Source organism: Convolutriloba macropyga, chromosome 5, assembly GCF_964194025.1.
Source record: "Convolutriloba macropyga chromosome 5, txConMacr16.3, whole genome shotgun sequence".
Lineage (NCBI taxonomy): Eukaryota > Metazoa > Xenacoelomorpha > Acoela > Convolutidae > Convolutriloba > Convolutriloba macropyga.
This window is the reverse complement of record NC_134472.1, coordinates 67,807,336-67,830,066: the sequence shown is the minus strand read 5'-3', so window position 1 is coordinate 67,830,066 and position 22,731 is coordinate 67,807,336. Positions and strand designations below refer to the sequence as shown.

The following is a 22,731-nucleotide window of genomic DNA, read 5'->3' as shown; positions in this document are numbered from 1 at the left end:
TTTCAGTTTTTGCTGTAAAAAAAATTGAACGAGCAATTCACAAAATTAGTTTTTAATGCACAGCTCGGAACCGAATCACGAATTGGTGAAAAAGTTAGACACTTGACATATTTCTGTTGATACTTACCTGAGCAATTGGCAAAAAAAAAATCGATGAAGAAAAATGTGTTTTTTACGTCCCAGTTACAAATTATATGTTGTCAAATAGCTTGCTACTATGTAGAAAAAATACCACGTGGGCCTGGGGGCGTAAAAATTGTAAGGCCACTAAGCTGGGGGGGGGGAAGAATGGATCCGAATAATGGACTAAACGTTTCAATTTTGCTGGGGCTCTTGTTAAGGTAAACATCAAAGAGGAGAACAAAGTCATTTGATTATAATTAGAAGTATTTTTACGTGCACTAAAAAACTGTTAATCCTTGTATACAGGTTGACTAAACATGTATTTGTTTTGACGTTTCGTTTATTAGTGGGTTTGAAAACAGCTTGAAAAATCATAGAGTAATGTTAATAATAATAAGGGTTGAAGAGCAGGTAAATGTTTTCAAGCGTGCGTGGTTTTTGGCATCAACTTTTTTCTGATCCGCCGCTGGATATCGTTTTAAATGAAAATTAACTGTTTTTCCCCTGTTTCTCTAAGATTCGTGTTCTAACATACAGTAAGTATCATAAGACGCTACTGTCAATATTTTGCATAATGTGACATCTTAGCATGTAGCTTGTGGTGCTTTATTTTGGTCGTATAAGGCAGATTTTAGCACTCTTTTTTTCATATTCTGCGTGAAGGAGAGGTTGCTTAAAAATTGCTCAACTGCAAATTCTCGTGTGAAATGACAGTTTGCTGCTTATGCAAAATTGTCAAATTGTTAAAACTCACTTTTGAACCCAAAAATTACACAGATGCCTAATAAGTAAGAATAAGTTGATACCGATAGTTTTAAGGTGTAAGAAACATAAATAGTTAAGAAATTAAACAATAATCATTTTTTGTCCAAAATCAAAATTTGCATTTTGCCTCTATTTCTGTTGGCTCACATCCTAGATGTTAGCAGTACGACATTTCTCAAGAAAAGCGTATTCAGTTTGGTTTTGTTGAATTCAATCAAACTTTGATTGATAAAATACGTGATCATAAAGTGAACAAAACGGTACTTTTTTCTGTATTAATATTTTCTATATACACATTCAATGAAATTTTTTCTTTATTTCTTAAGTTCTGGTTAAATGGACAATAACTTGAAAGCGGAAAGTATTTGCGTTCCAACGTTCACTGATAAAAATGTTTGAGTCATAAAAATATTCATTCTGTCCGGAAAAAAATCAGGCTATTTTTCATATTGTCAAGAATAATTTCAGAACGAAGTTCTGAATTATATTATGATCAGTCTAGAAAGTGCCATGATTAGAACTATTGACATTGAAAAAATCAAAATAAAATTTTCATGATTCAGTGCTGAAATATTATGACACTCAAATCCGGGTCACAGCTTAGACAAACGATTTCAAACTTGCTTCTAAAAAATGCCGGCCGCCTAGTTGATCTGAAATTTCATGAAATTTAACCAGTTAAAATTAACCGGTTAAAAGTTATAAATAAAAAATAAACGCTGAAAAAATAAAACATTGAATAGTCCTCTTGGTTTTACCATATGTGATTATAAAGACAGAAGCAGTGTAATGAATTATAATAATTAATATCAAAATGGTAACTTTATTTTTTAACGAATGTAGTTAACCAACCGGACAAAAGTTTCAGTTTCACATAGTAAGATTCGAACTACAGCTGTTAAAGATTTTCTGTAGCTGTTGTAACACTGATTGATCTTCAGATATGAGTAGTGAGGGGTCTAAGCTACTTTCCAATACTACTAAACCAGTAATATGCATATCGGTGGCTGAAGTACGTAACCAACGTGGATGGGGGGGGGGGGTGTCACGATGCAACAGCATGAGAGCATGAAAAACTTGTGTCATTTGTCTATTCAGAGCCTTTTTCATTTCCGTTTGTTCTGATCAGCCCCATGTATTCTGAATTTACAGGGGAACAACATATCGTCTACTTTTGTTAATTCCAAAGTTGGTTTTGAAAACCACAGTTTCTCTGAAGAAATTTCTCTTTATTGATAGGTAGAGTCTGGCGCATGTACTTTTCATCTTGTATGTTAATGAAATCAATAGATTTTCGATTGGTCCTGATTTTGATTCTATTTGCTGACTGCGCAGTTCTTCTGCAAAATGAAGTAAACAAAAATATACATTACAAGAATGGCGTCAATGAAATTATTATTGGGGTGAATATCTGAACAAATTCCACAAATTCAAAACAACAGGTTCGATTTTTTTTGTAGGAGAAACAGTGAACATGAAACTACTACTTAGCAAATTAGAACATATCAAGAAACTATTGAAGAAAAACCTTATGTAACGTAGCCAACCACTTAAAATTTACAGACCATGCCCAGTAATTTACTGAACAGTTGAACAAATACATGAGTTCGTTTTATTGGTTGACGAAAACACTGACAATACTTTTATAATTCAAGATTTCAATATAAGTTTTATAAGCAGCTGATGATTGTTCAATATAGTCTTTTTTATATGGAACGGCAATAAAAACAGTTTTGGAGTCCTTGCGATCTAAACCGTAACATCTGATTAGAATTATGAGCAGATGACTAAAACTGAACCCAACCTGAGCAAACAACCAGATTATAAATGCAAAAAAAAACAGCATCAGCGGAAAAAATTGGTGAAAATTTTTTTTTAGTTTTACGGAAAGAAAGTTCTGTGGAGGAATTAATCTTAACAATTGCTGTGAAAAATTTGTAGATCCATGAGACTATCAAATAACGAAACTGCTTCTAGTTCTAAGTGCTTTAGTGTCAAGATTTTCATCACTGTAAAGATCTAGTACGAACCTTACTATGCACAAATTTTAATCGAAATGGAGAAAAAAATGGAAAGATGTTTTGCTTTTTTTTACATTGAAGGCATTGCTTTTTTTCAAGTTTCTCTATTTTTGTTTCAGTTCCCTCTTTGGAATTTTTTGTTTTTCCCATTGAGAAAATTATTTTGTCAAAACATGGAGAAATGTTGTTTGAAGAAGGGTTTGTTGCTAAGTTTCTTTCATCTGCATCAAGGAATCGCCTGACTGCGCTTCTTTAAATTCTATTGATGAACTCTCAGAACTGAGTGATTTGTTTGTAATAAATTGTCAACATGTCCTTGGACGCTGATATCAGTTTACTTTTTTTAATTATAATAAATACTTTACATCGCCTTAGTGACGTGCCAAATTTTTCGTATGCTTAGTCTGATAAAAGTTACGTTATATGATTTTATCTTTTCGTTGGCTTAGGCTTAATCTGATTATAAAAAGCGTACTTTTTATAATCAATCTATCATGATATAATTATTGGTCAGATGTGCAAAGTTATTGAAATGGTTCACAGCGCATGGAAATTCAGCATTCATAAAAGCTATAAAAAGATGAGAAATATGAAATAATTACCCAGATTGACCCATAATTCAAAAAGTTATAAAATTACCAAATTTTAAGTTTAATTGGGAGAAGGGTAAAACAAAGTGCAAAAACGAAATGTTTCAAAAAAGAGCAAAAAAGTCGGAAAATATTACTTTTCAATGATATCGTATTTATGAAAAAGTTGTACTCAGAGAATTTCATACAAAAAAATTACCAACTTAAAATTTAGACATCACAATTGTGAGATGGTTCGAAAAGGCCTTTTCTACAGTCAGCCGAGCTCCGAGCCCCAGGTGACAACTTTTTGCATTCGGTTATGGGAAAAGTCGTAGTCATAATATTTAATGAATCTGAATCGTCTTAATAAAACTTCAAAGTTAAATCTAAGTGCTTATTTAGAGCCGATTTTGATGTAAGGCGTAACTTGATGACGTTTATGGATGCCTACTAAACTGATCACACTAGAATTAGGCAATATGAAAAAAAAACGTTTGTTGAATCATTTTTCTGGGAATCAGTATTTTAAATACGTTATCAACGGTAAAGTTGATATAGAACTTAATATTTAGGCCTGAGAGAAAAACTGTTTTTTTTGGCAAAAAATGGACCTCAAATCGGCCAAGTTGCTCAATTTTACCCATACTGTTTTGTTAGTGCCTTCTATCCATAAGGATTGTAAAGCATCAAATTTTTTTTGTTTGACATCTTCCGTAAAATTTTGGTGGGTAAAATGTTTTTTTTTAATTTGTTTTTGTTAAATGTCCATCCATTTTTGCCCTTACAAGGACCTTCTATCTTGTGCTGTTTATTAATTAAGCTTTGTTTCATTGATTTTGTGATGTGCTAAAATATATCTGGTCTATCTGGGATTTTACAAATTAGCTATATCAGGTGATGAAAAAATAGCCTCCATTTTTGCTTATTCTGCAAGAAAAACAGTCAAAACTGTTTTCCCTTGTAGTTTAAGAAGCTCATGAGGACTCACGAAAACCCAAGACCCTTTAGATGCCTCATTTCTGTTGTTATGGAGAAGTAGTAACCATATAACTGCCATATTTTGGAAAAATTTTAGCCATAGAGCTTCCCTTTATGGAAACGTTTTAGTCATTGAACTTCCATTCAATGGAAGTTTGAATAAGGGTTTTTTGCTAAGTTTCCTTCATCTGCATCAACGAATCGCCTGACTGCGCTTCTTTAAATTCTATTGATGAACTCTCAGAACTGAGTGATTTGTTTGTAATAAATTGTCAACATGTCCTTAGACGCTGATATCAGTTTACTTTTTTTAATTATAATAAATACTTTACATCGCCTTAGTGACGTGCCAAATTTTTCGTATGCTTAGTCTGATAAAAGTTACGTTATATGATTTTATCTTTTCGTTGGCTTAGGCTTAATCTGATTATAAAAAGCGTACTTTTTATAATCAATCTATCATGATATAATTATTGGTCAGATGTGCAAAGTTATTGAAATGGTTCACAGCGCATGGAAATTCAGCATTCATAAAAGCTATAAAAAGATGAGAAATATGAAATAATTACCCAGATTGACCCATAATTCAAAAAGTTATAAAATTACCAAATTTTAAGTTTAATTGGGAGAAGGGTAAAACAAAGTGCAAAAACGAAATGTTTCAAAAAAGAGCAAAAAAGTCGGAAAATATTACTTTTCAATGATATCGTATTTATGAAAAAGTTGTACTCAGAGAATTTCATACAAAAAAATTACCAACTTAAAATTTAGACATCACAATTGTGAGATGGTTCGAAAAGGCCTTTTCTACAGTCAGCCGAGCTCCGAGCCCCAGGTGACAACTTTTTGCATTCGGTTATGGGAAAAGTCGTAGTCATAATATTTAATGAATCTGAATCGTCTTAATAAAACTTCAAAGTTAAATCTAAGTGCTTATTTAGAGCCGATTTTGATGTAAGGCGTAACTTGATGACGTTTATGGATGCCTACTAAACTGATCACACTAGAATTAGGCAATATGAAAAAAAAACGTTTGTTGAATCATTTTTCTGGGAATCAGTATTTTAAATACGTTATCAACGGTAAAGTTGATATAGAACTTAATATTTAGGCCTGAGAGAAAAACTGTTTTTTTGGCAAAAAATGGACCTCAAATCGGCCAAGTTGCTCAATTTTACCCATACTGTTTTGTTAGTGCCTTCTATCCATAAGGATTGTAAAGCATCAAATTTTTTTTGTTTGACATCTTCCGTAAAATTTTGGTGGGTAAAATGTTTTTTTTTAATTTGTTTTTGTTAAATGTCCATCCATTTTTGCCCTTACAAGGACCTTCTATCTTGTGCTGTTTATTAATTAAGCTTTGTTTCATTGATTTTGTGATGTGCTAAAATATATCTGGTCTATCTGGGATTTTACAAATTAGCTATATCAGGTGATGAAAAAATAGCCTCCATTTTTGCTTATTCTGCAAGAAAAACAGTCAAAACTGTTTTCCCTTGTAGTTTAAGAAGCTCATGAGGACTCACGAAAACCCAAGACCCTTTAGATGCCTCATTTCTGTTGTTATGGAGAAGTAGTAACCATATAACTGCCATATTTTGGAAAAATTTTAGCCATAGAGCTTCCCTTTATGGAAACGTTTTAGTCATTGAACTTCCATTCAATGGAAGTTTGAATAAGGGTTTTTTGCTAAGTTTCCTTCATCTGCATCAACGAATCGCCTGACTGCGCTTCTTTAAATTCTATTGATGAACTCTCAGAACTGAGTGTTTTGCTTGTAATAAACTGTTAACATGTCCTTAGACGCTGATATCAGTTTACTTTTTTTAATTATAATAAATACTTTACGTCGCCTTAGTGACGTGCCAAATTTTTCGTATGCTTAGTCTGATAAAAAGTTACGTTGATTTTATAATTTTGTTGGCTTAGGCTTAATCTGATTATAAAAAGCGTACTTTTTATAATCAATCTATCATGATATAATTATTGGTCAGATGTGCAAGGTTATTGAAATGGTTCACAGCGCATGGAAATTCAGCATTCATAAAAGCTGTAAAAAGGTGAGAAATATGAAATAATTACCCAGATTGACCCATAATTCAAAAAATTATAAAATTACCAAATTTTAAGAGTAATTAGGAGAAGGGTAAAACAAAGTGCAAAAACGAAATGTTTCAAAAAAGAGCAAAAAAATCTGAAATTATTACTTTTTAATGATACCGTATTTATGAAAAAGTTGTACTCAGAGAATTTCATACAAAAAAATTACCAACCTAAAATTTAGAGATCACAATTGTGAGATGGTTCGAGAAGGCCTTTTCTACAGTCAACCGAGAATTTTATGGAAAAGTTTTAGTCATAGAACTTCCATTCATGGCAAAGTTTTAGTTTTACCATTCTTTTAATTTTTTTTTTCATTTATGAAGTCAATGGTCCATAATATAAAAGTTCGATGATTAAAGTTTTTTCTCAATTTCTTTTGCTTTTTTAAATTAATATAGCCAAAGTGTTACGGAAAAAAAATCTTCGTTCTTAGTTTTGTGCTGTCCCAGCTTTTAGCGCAGGATTATTCTTTATCCAATGTTCTCTAATTCAAAATGGAGGATGAGAGAGAGATCATTATCCTTGATCAAAAAAGAGGTCATTGTCCTCTAACCCTGATAGTTTTTTTGCACTAACCGCAAACCAACCTTTAAACTCCTCAATTTTAGCACGCGTCTTTTAAACATCAAATTTTGAATATTCCTTACGTAAACCAAGAAAAGGTCAATTTTAATCCACGAGTTACCAATTTACAAATCAGATTAGTTAACTTTTGACAAGTTAAAATTACCGAAAATTGGAACCAATTCTTTTTCCCGGATCTTATCCGTCCGTTATTGCCCCTCCCCCCCCCCTAAGTTTTTAGTGCGCGTATTTTACTTGTACCTCCGACAGAACGTGCCATATTTTTACACAATGATTTTCTGTTAATATGTATTGGCACGTACTCTATAAATGGGGGGGGGGGTATGGAAGGGGGGGACTCAGACGGAGAACATACCATTTTGTGTTGCATTAATTGAAAAAAGCTATGAAATTGATCACAAACGTGGCTTTCGATGTCGACTACGAACAATAACTACAATCGGGAAACGTCTATTGTCTTTAGTGACGATTCCTTCGCCCGACCTAAGAGGAAAGTGAAACGAAAGACAGGTACAGGCAACACGAGCAGATCACCCGCCCCGAGCGAAGTTATGGACACGAAAGGAAAATTATAATCCAACTTCAGATTCTCTAGCTTCAAAAGATGCTTGTTTGAAAGAACGCTCACATAGTAATTTCGAGTCTTTCCCATTATAGCCCCCCCCATGAAAATATAGCCCCCCCCATTATGGTATAAATACCATGATTGGGGGGGGGGGCTATAGGTTATCTGACCACTAAGCGGGGGGGGGGGGGGGCTATAGGTTATCTGACCACTAAGCGGGGGGGGGGGCTATAATGGGAAAGAACCGTAATTTCATTTCTTCAATCAGTTTGCTCACCGTGGGCCATCCGGATAAAAACTATGTCATAACTTTACGTGTAAAAACAACCCCAGTCCCACACTCCAACGCTTATCTTGCAGGATTTTGCAAGATTCTTGCAAATGCCGTTTATCATGTAAAATGCAAGATCTGGATGCTTATCTTACAAGATCTGACTTGATACACGCCGAAAAAATTTTGTTCAAAAAATTTACAAATTTCAAATCTAAAATAACTTTTTTTTACCAGTTTTCCATGCAAAAAATACGAAAGGGTGCCTGAAAGCATGCGACTCAAATTTACCCTATAAAGTTTTGGGGATATTTTCCGCTCGTGCCCTCTCGCGCGCCTTTGGGCGTAAAAGTTATGTGTCCAATAAGATGGAAGGGGGCTATAGACCAATTCTGTATTGTACCCAAGCCAATATATTGGCTTGGGTACTCTACTGAATTGATCTAGTTTTTCCCAATAAAAACGGTGGAAATAGAGAAACTGTTTTGGAAAAGAAGTGGACGCATTGAAGAATGAGGAAGGGGAAGTGAGAGTTTCATTCAGTCATCCCAATCAAAATTCACCACTCAACGTACCAGAAGAGGACGATGAGGTAACTGTTCCATCACGCCTCTGATGAGATATTTTGATCATTTTTGGGATCTATTCTGTCGCCCCCCACAGAGTTTTTTATGTCCCCCAGTTAAAAGTTATATGTTGCTATGTAAGAAAATAGGACGTGCGGGGGGGGGGGCAAAAGATCTATACTCACGAAGCTGGGGGGGGGGGGGGGGTGAACAGAATAGATCCCAAAATCAAATTTCACGTGTTCCATAAATCGGATCTTTTCCGTTTGCGCCCCCCCCCCCCCAGTTTGCTCACCGTGGGCTATCCGGATAAAAACTCTGTCATAACTTTACGTGTAAAAACAACCCCAGTCCCACACTCCAACGCTTATCTTGCAGGATTTTGCAAGATTCTTGCAAATGCCGTTTATCTTGTGAAATGCAAGATCTGGATGCTTATCTTACAAGATCTGACTTGATAGACGCCGAAAAAATTTTGTTCAAAAAATTTACAAATTTCAAATATAAAATAATTTTTTTTACCAGTTTTCCATGCAAAAAATACGAAAGGGTGCCTGAAAGCATGCGACTCAAATTTACCCTATAAAGTTTTGGGGATATTTTCCGCTCGTGCCCTCTCGTGCGCCTTTGGGCGTAAAAGTTATATGTCCAATAAGATGGAAGGGGGCTATAGACCAATTCTGTATTGTACCCAAGCCAATATATTGGCTTGGGTACGCTACTGAATTGATCTAGTTTTTCCCAATAAAAACGGTGGAAATAGAGAAACTGTTTTGGAAAAGAAGTGGACGCATTGAAGAATGAGGAAGGGGAAGTGAGAGTTTCATTCAGTCATCCCAATCAAAATTCACCACTCAACGTACCAGAAGAGGACGATGAGGTAACTGTTCCATCACGCCCCTGATGAGATATTTTGATCATTTTTGGGATCTATTCTGTCGCCCCCCACAGTGTTTTTTATGTCCCCCAGTTAAAAGTTATATGTTGCTATGTAAGAAAATAGGACGTGCGGGGGGGGGGGGGTGCAAAAGATCTATACTCACTAAGCTGGGGGGGGGGGGGGGGTGAACAGAATAGATCCCAAACTCAAATTTCACGTGTTCCATGAATCGGATCTTTTCCGTTTGCGCCCCCCCCCCGCTTAGTGGGCACATATTATTTGCGACCCCAGACGAACGTGCCATATTTTTACATAATGATTTCCTCTGCAATGGCACGTGGTCTGACACTGGGGGGGGGGTTGGGGGTGCATAACGTACGGGGTGGGGGGGGGGGGGGCACAAACGGAAAAGATCCAAGTTCTCTTAGAGCCTTAGGTCTCTTAGAATGTGATTCACCAAAAATGTTTTGAGGAGATAATTTCAAGGTGCGAAGGTCAAGTCTCAATCTTAAGAATCAAAGTCGCATACACAAACTTTATCCTCGGCGTCTGCGGCTAACAATTCCTGTGTTTGAGCTCGCTTCATGCAAAGTCAACCATGCCGAGAGAAGAATATAACGGACAGTAGTTTTTTAATGTTTTAGCTATGTGTTTGCCGATTATTTGAGTTTTTTAATTGGCGAAATCCCTATATACGCAAATGGAGGTTTCTTGGTTTTTAAACAATTTTTTTTTTGATTTTTTTAAACATTTTCTTACGACAATTTTCTATATGACATTTTGAGACATTTTTCAGTTCGATTTTTCTTCACTTTGTTGAAATTCTTACTGTGCTCAACGAAATCGTTCTCGCCTACAGTTCAATCTTCTTGAGAGCTTTACTATGTTTCATTAATCAAATTCATTTACATGAAATTAGCGTTTGAAAATATCTTATGGATAATTTCAAATCGATGAAATGATTTATCAAAAGGTCTGCAGAAAATATGGCAAAATACTTTGAAAGAATTTGAGTTTTTAATGTGCGTTTCTTTTCTATGGGATTGCAGAGGAGGGCGATAGAGAGAGTTCCTTCCATCCAAGTGTTGGCTCAGAGAGCATCGATTCGCTGAGGCTGGGGTCTATCGACAGGCTTACCAGCTACTCCTCCTACTTCGAAGAGCTATCGACGGAGTCGGAGAGTGGAGGAATTTTTTGAACTAGAGACTATTTCCAGCAAAGATGACTGCGTTTTTGTCAGCTAAAGTTTCACGATTGGTGGAAAGAGGCTGATTTGATCCTAAACTCTATAGTATATAATTATTAAAACCAAATTAAAGCGAATGGGACAGGGGGTTAGGGTAGCATTAATATAGTATTTAGTCTTTTTATAAGTTTAGCAATTATTCAGGAGAATAATAGTCTAGAAGGGAGGCCATGGGGGGAACTTTAGACTTCCAAATAAGGCTTAGATTCTTGAGTTCATTATTTGACCGATTGATTAATGGGTAGCGTCATAAGTCTGATACTGCTATTTTTCTAGTTTGAATAGCTTGAAAAGAAGTCAGCAAGGTATAAAGAAGGCGTTCAGGTCATTCAATTGTTCTTTTGAAGTCATAACGAACTTTACGTAAGTGAGGACCATTTGTTGTCCATAGCAGCGGTTTGAACAAAGTTGTTGTTCACGCGTTGTGATACGTCGTGATTCGAGTAGTTGCTAAGAGGGAGCAAACCAACATGGTTGTTGTTGTGGCAGCAGAGCTATAGAAGGCTCCGAATAACTATGACATCGTAGAGGAGTTCAACTTGAGTAAAAAAACCAGAGAGAGGGAATAGCTGTTGTCAAGTGAAGTTGGTCTTTCTTAATAGAAGAAAGACTTTCGTAAAGAATATCGAGAGCCAAGAACGAGAGTTTCATGAGGCTGATATCAGAGCAGACAACTTTACTTATTCAGTTTAATTTAGAGAGTTTGGGATCTTGTGATAAATTCCAATATAGTAATTTGAATTATTTTCTGTTGCTTAAAATCCAATTGATTTATTCTTGAATCTATTGATTTCTATCAAATTATATCAATTTATCTTTGAGCAACCGAGCTGACACCGTGAGTAAACTTTGAAGAAAACCTTTCCAGCAAAATAAACTTTTCAAGTTAGGATTTCGGGTGGTAGTGACTCCCCGACTATTAACCTAGTCTAAATACGAAATTCTACAGTGGCGCTCCTGGGTGGGCCAATTCTCTTCAGGTACACTTACAATCAGTTGAGCAAGGAGAGTAATTCAAGCTCCTTTCAAGACAAAGAAGTCCTGGGTTCATAAGTAAGCAATGAACGAAAACGGAAGACAGCTTTTTGCGAAGGCTGTGGTCGTGGCTCAAAACCAGTTGGCGGTCAACAACACAGCTGGCAGGCCCGAAAAGTTCCCGTCGGCGTTGTTTCCCGATTGGTTTTTATGGAAAGCCCACTTTTCATACCTCATGGACAAACATGGTTGGACGGATGAGCAGGCTCGAAGCACAATACCTACCCTTCTTGTTGGTTGGGCGATGCAGGAGTTTAATGCCAGGTCCCGACACTATCGAGTTCAGGAACAAGACCAACCCGCTCCCACTCTGGCAAGAATGATGACGTACTTGGACCCGAGGATGTCACCCTACAGGAATCCAAGGACAGCGAGAACAGAGTTCAAGAACTTGGCCCAGGGTAAGAAAGAGGAAATTCGAGAGTTCTCCAGACGGATGAGGTCGCTTCGGGAAATTGCCAATGCCACCATGAATGCAGCTACGAGGGATAACATGAACCGAGAGCAGTTCATAGATGGGCTGTTTGATCTAGAGATACAGGAATTGCTTCTTCGGGAGGACCCCAACACGTTCAATGATGCCGTTCATAGGGCCCTTAACATCGATGCAATCAGTCGAGGATCTAGAATGAGGCAGCGCAAGCGGTTGGCGACCACCAGGTACCTTCAACAGTCAGACCAATTCGTGGAAAGACGTCATGTTCAAGCTGTGAGTGGACAAATGGAGCCGGACATGATGAAGGTAGAAATGGACGAGATGAAGAAACAAGTAAAGAATCAGGCAGACATGATTAAAAGGATGTCCGAATGATGACTAAATTTGTCAACTCAGTAATCCCCGGATTAAAAAAAGAAACAACAAGAGATCAGGACGGAAACCCGCGCCGATTGTTCAATCCGTACCCAGAAACCAGCCGCTACGGCCAGAACTTTGCCAGCACCGATAGGAAGCAGTCTGGGACCTCAAAGCAAGGAGTCCGCTGCTACAATTGCTTTAAGATGGGACACTACGCACGAGAATGCAACGAACCGAAACAGAACCTTTTAAACTAAGACAGGCCGGGTGTCTCCAGGGATTTAGGAAAGAAGGTTTCATCCCGGCCGAAAACAAATAAGATCCAACTAATAACCGTGACACTTTAAACAATATAGAAGCAGTCAACAAACTACCGGAACCACGGTATCTCAAACCTAAAGTTGCAGTGAAGGGGGAACCAGACAAACGAACTGGAAGTATTACAGTTACGGAGGAGGTAAATGGGACTCCAATAGAGATTTTGGTGGACACAGGAGCTTCAACCAATATGATAAGATCTTCCACATTTGACCAACTTAAGGAACCGCGAAAACTGATGCGGTACCGTGGACTCCTGGAGGCAGCTGACGGTCGGTATGTAAACGTTACAGAATCAGCAACAATTCATCTCAAAATGGGTGGCATTGATGACGAGTGTTATAATTGACGGACTCAAAACGGAAATGATTCTCGGACTCAGGGATCTTCAAAAACATAACTGTGTAATCGATTTGCAGACCAACCAGTTGTGGACAGCCCCAGTGGAGTCAGCTATAATACCGTTGAACAGCGGAAAATTGTGGGGAACTTCGCAGAATGGTAACACGAAGCCGACACATGAAGCCGAAACGAAAGAAGCGGTCCGCCAGATCCTGGAAAAAGGTGGCAAGGAAGACCAAGTAGAGGTTATGATGGCCTCTGAGAGTATCTACGATGAGGATGACAACTTAGGACCCAACAGAGAAGAGTAAGAGGAGACCTTAGCTGAAGGGGTGACTAGAAGCCAACAAAACTTATGTCTAAATTCAGGGAATGAGTTCAAAATGCAAGCTGGTGAGGATGTTGTTCCTCTAAATTCACCTGAATAGGAAGCCGAGCGAATGTTGAAGAAATGTGCCCCGGAAGCACGAGGAGATCACTGGATAGCACTGCGGGACCTTGTCATCAAAAACAGAGACGTGTTTGCCTTGGATTATTCCGAGCTGGGATCTACCGACGTGGTCGAGCATCGGATTGAAACAGGTAGCAGTAGGCCTATCAAGGTACCGCCAAACCGAATCTCACCAGCTAGGATACCAATCAACCAGGAAGAAATTAGAAAAATGTTAGAGAGAGGAGTGATACAGCCATTAAGAAGTCCGTATAGTGCGCCAATTGTGCTACAGAAAAAGAAAGACGGGAGCTGGAGGTTCTGTGTGGATTATAGGAAACTGAATGATGTCACTGTGAAAGATGCCTATCCGATGCCTAACCAAGCCCAAGTGTTTGACACTCTGAGAGGAAACATGTTTTTCTCTTCTGTGGATCTAGCAAGTGGATATTGGCAAGTTCCTGTAGCCGCTGAATATAGACATAAGTCCGCTTTTGTGAAACCCAGACGTAGGCCTGTATGAGTATGTCCGAATGCCGTTTGGCCTGTCCAATGCGCCCGCAACCTTCCAACGACTTATGAACGAGCTATTTCAGCGGAGTCTCCACCAAACTAATCTCATCTTTTTGGACGATGTCCTCACCTATAGCAAGACGGCAGAGGATCACTTGAAGCATCTCGAAGAAGTGTTCGTTACGTTACAAAATGCAAATTTAAAATTGAAGCCGAAGAAGTGTCAGCTTTTCCAGAGACATGTGGTGTACCTAGGTCACGTCATCGGAGTAGATGGAACGCTCCCGACCCCGAGAAGACGTCAAAAGTTAAGGAATGGCCCGTTCCTAAGACAGTGAGAGATGTCCGGTCCTTTATTGGATTTGCTAACTACTATCGAAGATTCATCAAGAACTTTGCAAGCATCGCCAAACCCTTGCATGATTTGACTATGAAGAATGCACGATTTGAGTGGACCCCAGCTCAGCAAGCATCTTTTGACCGGTTGAGATTAGAGCTGGTGACTGCCACCGTTATCCAGTACCCAGACTATTTGGGCTCATTCATTGTAGACACTGATGCCAGTAATGTTAGCATTGGAGCCGTACTTTCCAACGAAATCGATGGAGTGGATCGACCCCTGGTGTTTTTGTCACGAGTGTTAAGCAGGACAGAGATGATGTACTCGACCACCAAAAGAGAGGCTTTGGCGGTAATACAGGCCCTGAAGTAGTACCGACCATATCTGTTGGGCGTTCCATTCGTCCTAAGAACTGACCATTCCAGCTTGCGTTGGATGTTTCGACAGGATGCGGATGGGATGACTTTCCGGATGATTCAAAAGCTTCAGGAATTTGACTTCATGTTTGTGCACAGAGCAGGCAATCAACATGGCAATGCTGACGGTTTATCAAGACGCAAGTCAGAAGAACCAGACTGGGCTCCCGGAGAGAGAGAAGAATTGACTGGTAGTTGTCCTGAGCCTGTTTCCCTAGAAGTGGCTTTGGCAAGAACCCGAGAATCCTGTGGAATGATCCAAGAAGAAGTGGGGAGAGGCGCCGACTCGGAGGAAGATGCACTGGATGGTCAAGCAATAGTTTGGAGTAAAGAGACGCCTGATGTAGAGAAAATGCAGCAGGAGGACGAACCTATTAGCAGAATTTCCAGTGGCTCCCCTATAATCCGGGAGGAGATCTTGAGAGTTTTGGTTCCAACTTAGTGACGCGAGAAGAAGCAGTGCAGCATAGGCCCGAAGTATTGGCATATTGGTCTAGGTGGAACGAAGTCACCGTGAGGAAAGGCATCATCTACCGGCGATGGTATTGCTGGGACGGAAAACCCCCAATACTTCAAATCGTTGTTCCAGTAGTGGGCCGAAAGGAAATTCTGGATCAGTTGCACGCATCCCCAGTCAGTGGGGGGCACTTTGCTGTAGAGAGGACGTTAAGGAGAATCCGCCATTGTTTCTGGTGGCCACACATGAGACAAGATGCTGAAAACAAGCTCGCTTGGTGTCTCCCGTGTGCAGCTAGGACTACAGCTGGGAGAAGGAGGATTGGAGGACTTGTGCCATTTAAAGTTGTGATAGATTCCACATGGTTGCAGCAGATATCTTGGGTCCAGTTACGATGGCCAACGAAACGCGAGCCAAGCACATATTGGTCATGACAGATTTGTTCACGAAGTATGTGATCAGTGTCCCATTGAAGGGTACTGAAGCACCTGATGTAGCAAAAGAGATTGTGGAAAGTTGGATTTTGCGATTTGGTGTACCCGACGTACTCCACACGGATCAGGGAAAGAACTTTGGGAGTGAGCTCATGCTGGAGGTCTGCAGGCTGTTGAAAATTGATAAAACCAGGATCTCAGCATATCACCCTCAAGGCAACGGGCAAGTTGAGAGGCACAACCGGGTGATTGCCGGGGTCATCCCGAAGTATTGTGCGGACAACCCGCGAACATGGGATAAACTGTTACCCTATTTAAGTTTTATTTACAACACAAAAATTCACAGGACAACACAAGCAACTCCCTACAGCCTTGTGTATGGACAGGAGTGCCAGTACCCCATAGACTTATTCTATCCAAAGCCCCACGACGAAGAACTTACAAGAGACAGCTTTGCGGAGGATCTGTCACGTTTATTCAGAGAGGCTCATGCATCCGCTAGGGAATCTCTAGGAGTAAACCAGAGGAGGCAGAAGGATCAATACCACAAGAAAGTCTATGGGAAACCGTATGAAAAGCAGGACAAAGTGTGGGTTTACTCAAAGCATAAAGCAAAAGCTCGGAAGTTCTTCCTGCCGTGGGAGGGTCCTTATGTAGCTTTAGAACGAACATCGGAGGTTAATTAAAAAGTAGCGAAACCAAGTCAAATGGCAAAATGGAGGATACTACACTACAATATGCTCAAACCGTACTTGGAGGAAGGCGATGCTTGGAGCCCAAAGGAAAAGAAGAGGACTACGGCTCTCAGGTCCGAAAGGTTTCTGGAACATCCAGGCGTAGATCAGAAGATAGGGAAGAAGAGGGTTTCGACTTACGCCCAACAGAGCAGAATGCCAGGATGCGACGCCTTGTACAGAGAAGGGGACAAAATGTACGGGTTGATGACGACGTGCCGAATTTGGAGGAACTGTTTCACGAACAAGTTGTAACGGAACCAACCAGGGTAACGGAGGAAATTCCAACTGATGGGGGCATGCTGGAAGCGCCAGTAACTGCTGACAATGCACAAGCAGAGCCCCTTCTTCGTGAACCAGAGCAACTAGCCCAGGACAAGTCATCTGGTGTTCCTGAACCTAGGGAGGTAACAGTAGTCTCTCCAGATACGGGACCTGCAAGACGACCAAGACGAGAGATTCGCCCAGTCATTGGGCTGGGTATTGACGATTAACTAATAGATATGGGAGAAGGCACTAACACCTACTAAAAATTTAGCGCAACACTTTTTAGTTATCAACCCCAACTAACGACAGGCTGTTTAGGATTCATTCAACTGGACAATGTCGACTTTCAACCTCATTCTGATTTCAATTGCGGTGATGGGACCGATGGACGGTATCTCTTTCAACCATACGGCAGGTGCGGCTTTCACCACGGAGACGCCAGTAATCATAGCTAGTGCCATGGAGTCGACTTGGGTCTCGATCCTTTTTCCTATTCTTCCGGCTATCAACAAGACCCACCTAGACTTTGCCTTTCAAGAATTTCAATTCAAGTTTGCGAAACGATGGAATGGTTACTACAAACAACGAATCTGTGGAAACAAGGAACGGACGCAGAGCTATATGAATGTCACTTACACAGCACTCAAAGGGATAGAATACGAAGTGGACGACATTGATCGAGTGCTAGCAGAGATGAAGATACGGGCCGAAACGTTTATCAATGGTTCTTTACACACTCACAGAAGGGAGCGACGATGCGTGAAACCACTGTTGATTGGAGCCGCGACCGCCATCGTTCTGGCTCCGGTCCTCAAGCAGAGATTCTGTCACTACTTCTCATTCTTTGGATTTTGTGGAGGAAGGCAAGCAATTGACGAATTAGGACGGGAGGCAGAGTTTCTTGACAAAGCTGTCAGGACAATAACTATGGAAACCGGGGAGCGGATTCATTTGCTTGGGCATTCACTTAACAAGACCCAGAACCAGTTGAAAATGGTTTCTCACGATGCGAACGCGAACTTCCAAACGATCCGGGATGCGATGAATCGGTTGTTGGAGGAAACCGACGGAGCTTTGGATGGCCAGCGGCTATGCGCCAGTTCGAAACATCACGATGTCTACCAGGAGGCTTCACGATTTTCAACGGCCATACTAAATTACTCGCAAGCTTTGAACGCACTGCGTGAGGAACTTATTGCTTTCAAAATCGTGTCGCACAACTTTGGATACATTTTGGATGATGCGTTGTCTTCATTGACAAGGGGACTAATTCCAGCTACTCTAATTCCACCAGAAGTATTGCAGAAGGTCCTTGATGGTTTGAAACTGGACAGGATGCGGGAAGCCACAACTCGATCCGAGCTGATGATCTACTACGGATTTGAGCTAGTGGATTCTACGGTGATAACGACCACGGGAATTAATGTACTCGTGAATATCCCTCTTCATCACACTAGCGGATTGTACCATGTCTACCGAGCTGTGGCGTTACCCCAACCTATTGACGATGGAGTTACGGCAACCCAATATTTGTTCCGAAAGTCTCACCTTCTAGTGTCGGAGAGAAGAGACCATTTCGCTGAAGTGTCGGAAGAGAAAACTAATTCGCACTGTGTAGGAACTAACCGTCTGACGTTGTGTCTGAAACCATTCTCAATGTCCCGAACGAGTGAAGCCACTTGTCTATCCAGCTTGTTTTTTGACCTACCTGCCGCCGCCTTCAATCTGTGCCCGCAGGGAGTGGTTGTACTACCAGAGGAGCCAACAGCGGACTACTTAGACGATTCGACTTACTTGGTTACAGTCAGGTCTTCTGCCTACAAGTTCTTCAATTTTACTCATTGGTTGAAGCAGAATGGTTAGCCAGTTCCTGGATGTCGTAGCTGTTTGCTCCGGCCACCTTGCGATGGACGATTTGAGAACCCCAGTGGGACTCTATTTCTGTACCCGGACCCCAGGACATGTTAGTACAGCAGTGGATTGGTGATCAAAATCCTGCAACATCCTTTGCTGCGCACCCTATTTGCTACGCTAAGGAAAGTGGAATCCGAAAAGGTGGGAGCAGAGATCCCCAATGCTTTTCGTGATCAGGCTCATGGAGAAATGCTAGAGGTTCTAAGACATAACCTGATCGAATTGCCCGAAGAGACTGTGGACGAGGAAAGTATGGAGCGGATCTCTCGTCCCTTTGCTGAAGGAATTATTAACCAGCACATTCCTTTCTATTGGAGAGCATATCATAGCCAACCAGCCAATGTCGTGGTATGGTTCTTATTAGCCATAGTCCTGTTCTTCATGGCATACCTTTTTTATCGATCTTGTATGAAGAACCCCGCCCCGCTGTATAAGAGATTTTTCCGACAACAAATGAACCGCTTTCCGTGGTCGAGGATATCCCGAGATGACAGTACTGACTTTTCATCGAGACCAGGCACCGGTCAACCTGGCTTTTCACCACCTTTTGGAGCTCCACCCAGCTTCAACTTGATATTCGAACTGAATGAGGCGGCTATCTCGCCGGCGTCGATGTCGGAGACCCCAAGACGTGACACAAGCACGGGAATGGGTATGAGAGTGAAGAGAGTGTCGCTACCCCAGGAGAAGTCTGCTCACCTGGCGAACAATTACGTGGTGGGGAGTAATGAGAAGTAACCGGTTTCCTGTACTAGTGGATAATACTCAGACTTAAGCTTGCATACTTTGACCTTAATTACTCTGACTTCGACTTCTTATGTGGTAGGACTTAATCACCATTTCATTCTATTGTTTAATCAGAGTAATACTTGCTACTTTCATTGTATATAGATTAAAAGAATTGAAGCGCCAGCCTAGAACAACCCCCCCACCAAAGCAGTAATTGATATCAATTGTTTTAAGGAGTATGCAGGGTATCTCCAATGGGTTTTTACAATCCCCCCTTAACTTCTAGGCGGAATAGATATAAAACTGCCCTTCATTGTAAATACTTTTTTTATTCATTGTTACTTGTATATACGAGATCTATATGATCTTATTTTAAAATCCCAAACTCTCGAAAACTGATCGATGGATAAAAGGAAGAAAAAATTAAAATATTTTAAGTATATAAGATACGTAGGCATCGGTAAGGCTACAAGAGTAAAGGGAGAAGTAAGTATGGAAAAGAGGGTTGAACTAGAGGAGGGAGGCGAGCAAGGATTATTTCTTTCTGCGGTTGGGGAACATAACTCGTGGTCTCAGATCATCTAGTAAGCTTATGACATGCCACGAGCTATTCAACTGACCCGATTTAATTAGGCCTTCGATCGAGCGGAGAAATTCGTAAGTCTCGTATGTGCTAAACATTAAACAATCAATTGAGTGAGGGTCAATGAAAATAGTAAACTCGTAATAATATGCAGGACTTTCCTGAATTTGAATTTTAGAAAATCCCTCCCCAACCAAAGTTTCTAACGCCGGAACGTAATAGTTGGTGTTGGTCATTTGTATTTGGTTTGCTGTGATAAGATGTAAGGTGCTGCTTTAATTAGAGTTTTGGAACAATGAGATATTTATACAGTAGAATTCAAAATAAGCACGCGTTGGTTGTACAAAGAAGTGATTTCTGCTCATTTTTTTTGTTGCTGTTGAAAATTAACGAGCTCTATTCAGCTTTGAGTTGATTGTTCTGCAAGCAACTATTAAAGAATAATGAGATTCAAGAAGAATGAAACTAGTGTAAGTGACCGAGGAGAAGATAAACTGTGTAGAGAATGAGAAAATCACAAGTAGACAATTCATTTTGTTCCCTTTATCTTAACGCTAATTTCAGTAACTTAGGCTTCAGAGAGTTGAAGAGTGAAGTTATAAAAGCCAACACCCTTTCGCGATGGATCTAACTATGTACCCGATGATCCCCGAATACCACCCGGATGAGTTCGAGGATGAGGAGAAATGGGTGTGGGATTCCTTTATTTTGGGACTGAGGTTACGAATCAAAATGATTCGTGTGTCCTTCCACTATCTGATAGTGGAGTTGAGGGAAGACGGTGGATTTATCCTTCTGGAGGAGGGGAGTGGCCCATGGCACGAGCTGAGGGGCTTCCTGTCAATGGATTGTTCGGCCAATTCCGGTGGGATTGCAGAGGAGGGCGATAGAGATAGTTCCTTCCATCCAAGTGTTGGCTCAGAGAGCATCGATTCGCTGAGGCTGGGGTCTACCGACAGGCTTACCAGCTACTCCTCCTACTTCGAAGAGCTATCGACGGAGTCGGAGAGTGGAGGAATTTTTTGAACTAGAGACTATTTCCAGCAAAGATGACTGCGTTTTTGTCAGCTAAAGTTTCACGATTGGTGGAAAGAGGCTGATTTGATCCTAAACTCTATAGTATATAATTATTAAAACCAAATTAAAGCGAATGGGACAGGGGGTTAGGGTAGCATTAATATAGTATTTAGTCTTCTTATAAGTTTAGCAATTATTCAGGAGAATAATAGTCTAGAAGGGAGGAGTGTAGAATTTGTGAAATCATCGTTTTCTCGCAAAATGTCGCAATAAAAATGGATACAACTTGAAATTCAAAAATTGGTCCGCAACAAGTCGTTAGCATGTATATTGGCTTGCATTTAAACACAATTTGGTGAACCGAGTGTCAGTGGGACAAATCAAAGTGGATCTAAAAGTTGAGTAGGTAAAAGAATTGTTTTCTCAGTGGTTTATTTTTATAAAAGCTAGTTATCATCCGGTATTTACCTCAGCATGCTCAAACTTGGTAGGGAGTTAGTGCATACCTTGAGGCAAGTTCCGTTGTTGTCACTTCTAGGGAATTTATTTTAGAGATACCATGGGGGGAACTTTAGACTTCCAAATAAGGCTTAGATTCTTGAGTTCATTATTTGACCGATTGATTAATTGGTAGCGTCATAAGTCTGATACTGCTATTGTTCTAGTTTGAATAGCTTGAAAAGAAGTCAGCAAGGTATAAAGAAGGTGTTCAGGTCATTCAATTGTTCTTTTGAAGTCATAACGAACTTTACGTAAGTGAGGACCATTTGTTGTCCATAGCAGCGGTTTGAACAAAGTTGTTGTTCACGCGCTGTAATACGTCGTGATTCGAGTAGTTGCTAAGAGGGAGCAAACCAACATGGCTGTTGTTGTAGCAGCAGAGCTATATTGAGAGCCAAGAACAAGATATTCGTGAGGCTGATATCAGAGCAGACAACTTTACTTATTCAGTTTGATTTAGAGAGTTTGGGATCTTGTGATAAATTCCAATATAGTAATTTCAATTTTTTTCAGTTGCTTAAAATCCAATTGATTTATTCTATCAAATTAAATCAATTTATCTTTGAGCAACCGAGTTGATTCCGAGCCGGAGACAGAGCAAGCCGGGGACACCGTGAGTAAACTTTGAAGAAAACCGTTCCACCAAAATAAACCTTTCAAGTTAGGATTTCGGGTGGTAGTGTCTCCCTGACTATTAACCTAGTCTAAATACGAAATTCTACATATTGGAACTGTTTATGCAATAAGATTTTGGTTGCGCACAATTATTTCAACGGATCCAATATATTTTTAGCCGAGGAAAATTTTGGGAAGAAAACTCTTTGCAAGGTTGTTATTAACAAGATCAACAATAATTTAACAATTAGTTTCTCAACTTGAGACAATATGCAGTTAAAGATGACATTTTTGTAAAAGTTAAGCAGTTGATTCAAATTACAAACATTTAGATAGATATACATGGACAAATTTGTTTAAAGTTCTACATTTTCTGCCCCGTCCTTTTTGTTTCTTTTTATTAGCTAAGTTGTATCGTGAATTAACCACCTTTAATCTGTCTTATCTAGTGAACCAAAGGTTAAAGCTTTGAAATACTAGGTCGATGTTAGGTGGCATAAATTATACTTGCCCGGGGGACTTAGTCTCACTGCAAAAAATGTGACAAAAGTTACGACTGGAATTATATTACCAATAGTATATATCATCTGTATCTGAAACGCCTAAAAACGAAGA

At 39.9% G+C, this 22,731-nt stretch overlaps 1 protein-coding gene across 1 annotated transcript in view; it reads left to right on the top strand.

Annotated features, from left to right (window-relative positions):
- The first annotated feature begins 8,552 nt into the window (after positions 1-8,552).
- The window catches only part of LOC142340196 (uncharacterized), a 104,292-nt gene continuing 90,113 nt past the window's right edge, over positions 8,553-22,731 (top strand). The window contains exons 1-2 of the mRNA XM_075390704.1: positions 8,553-8,575; positions 9,332-9,429. The gene's annotated coding sequence lies outside the window, so the exon portion shown is untranslated. The remainder of the gene's footprint in view (positions 8,576-9,331; positions 9,430-22,731) is intronic.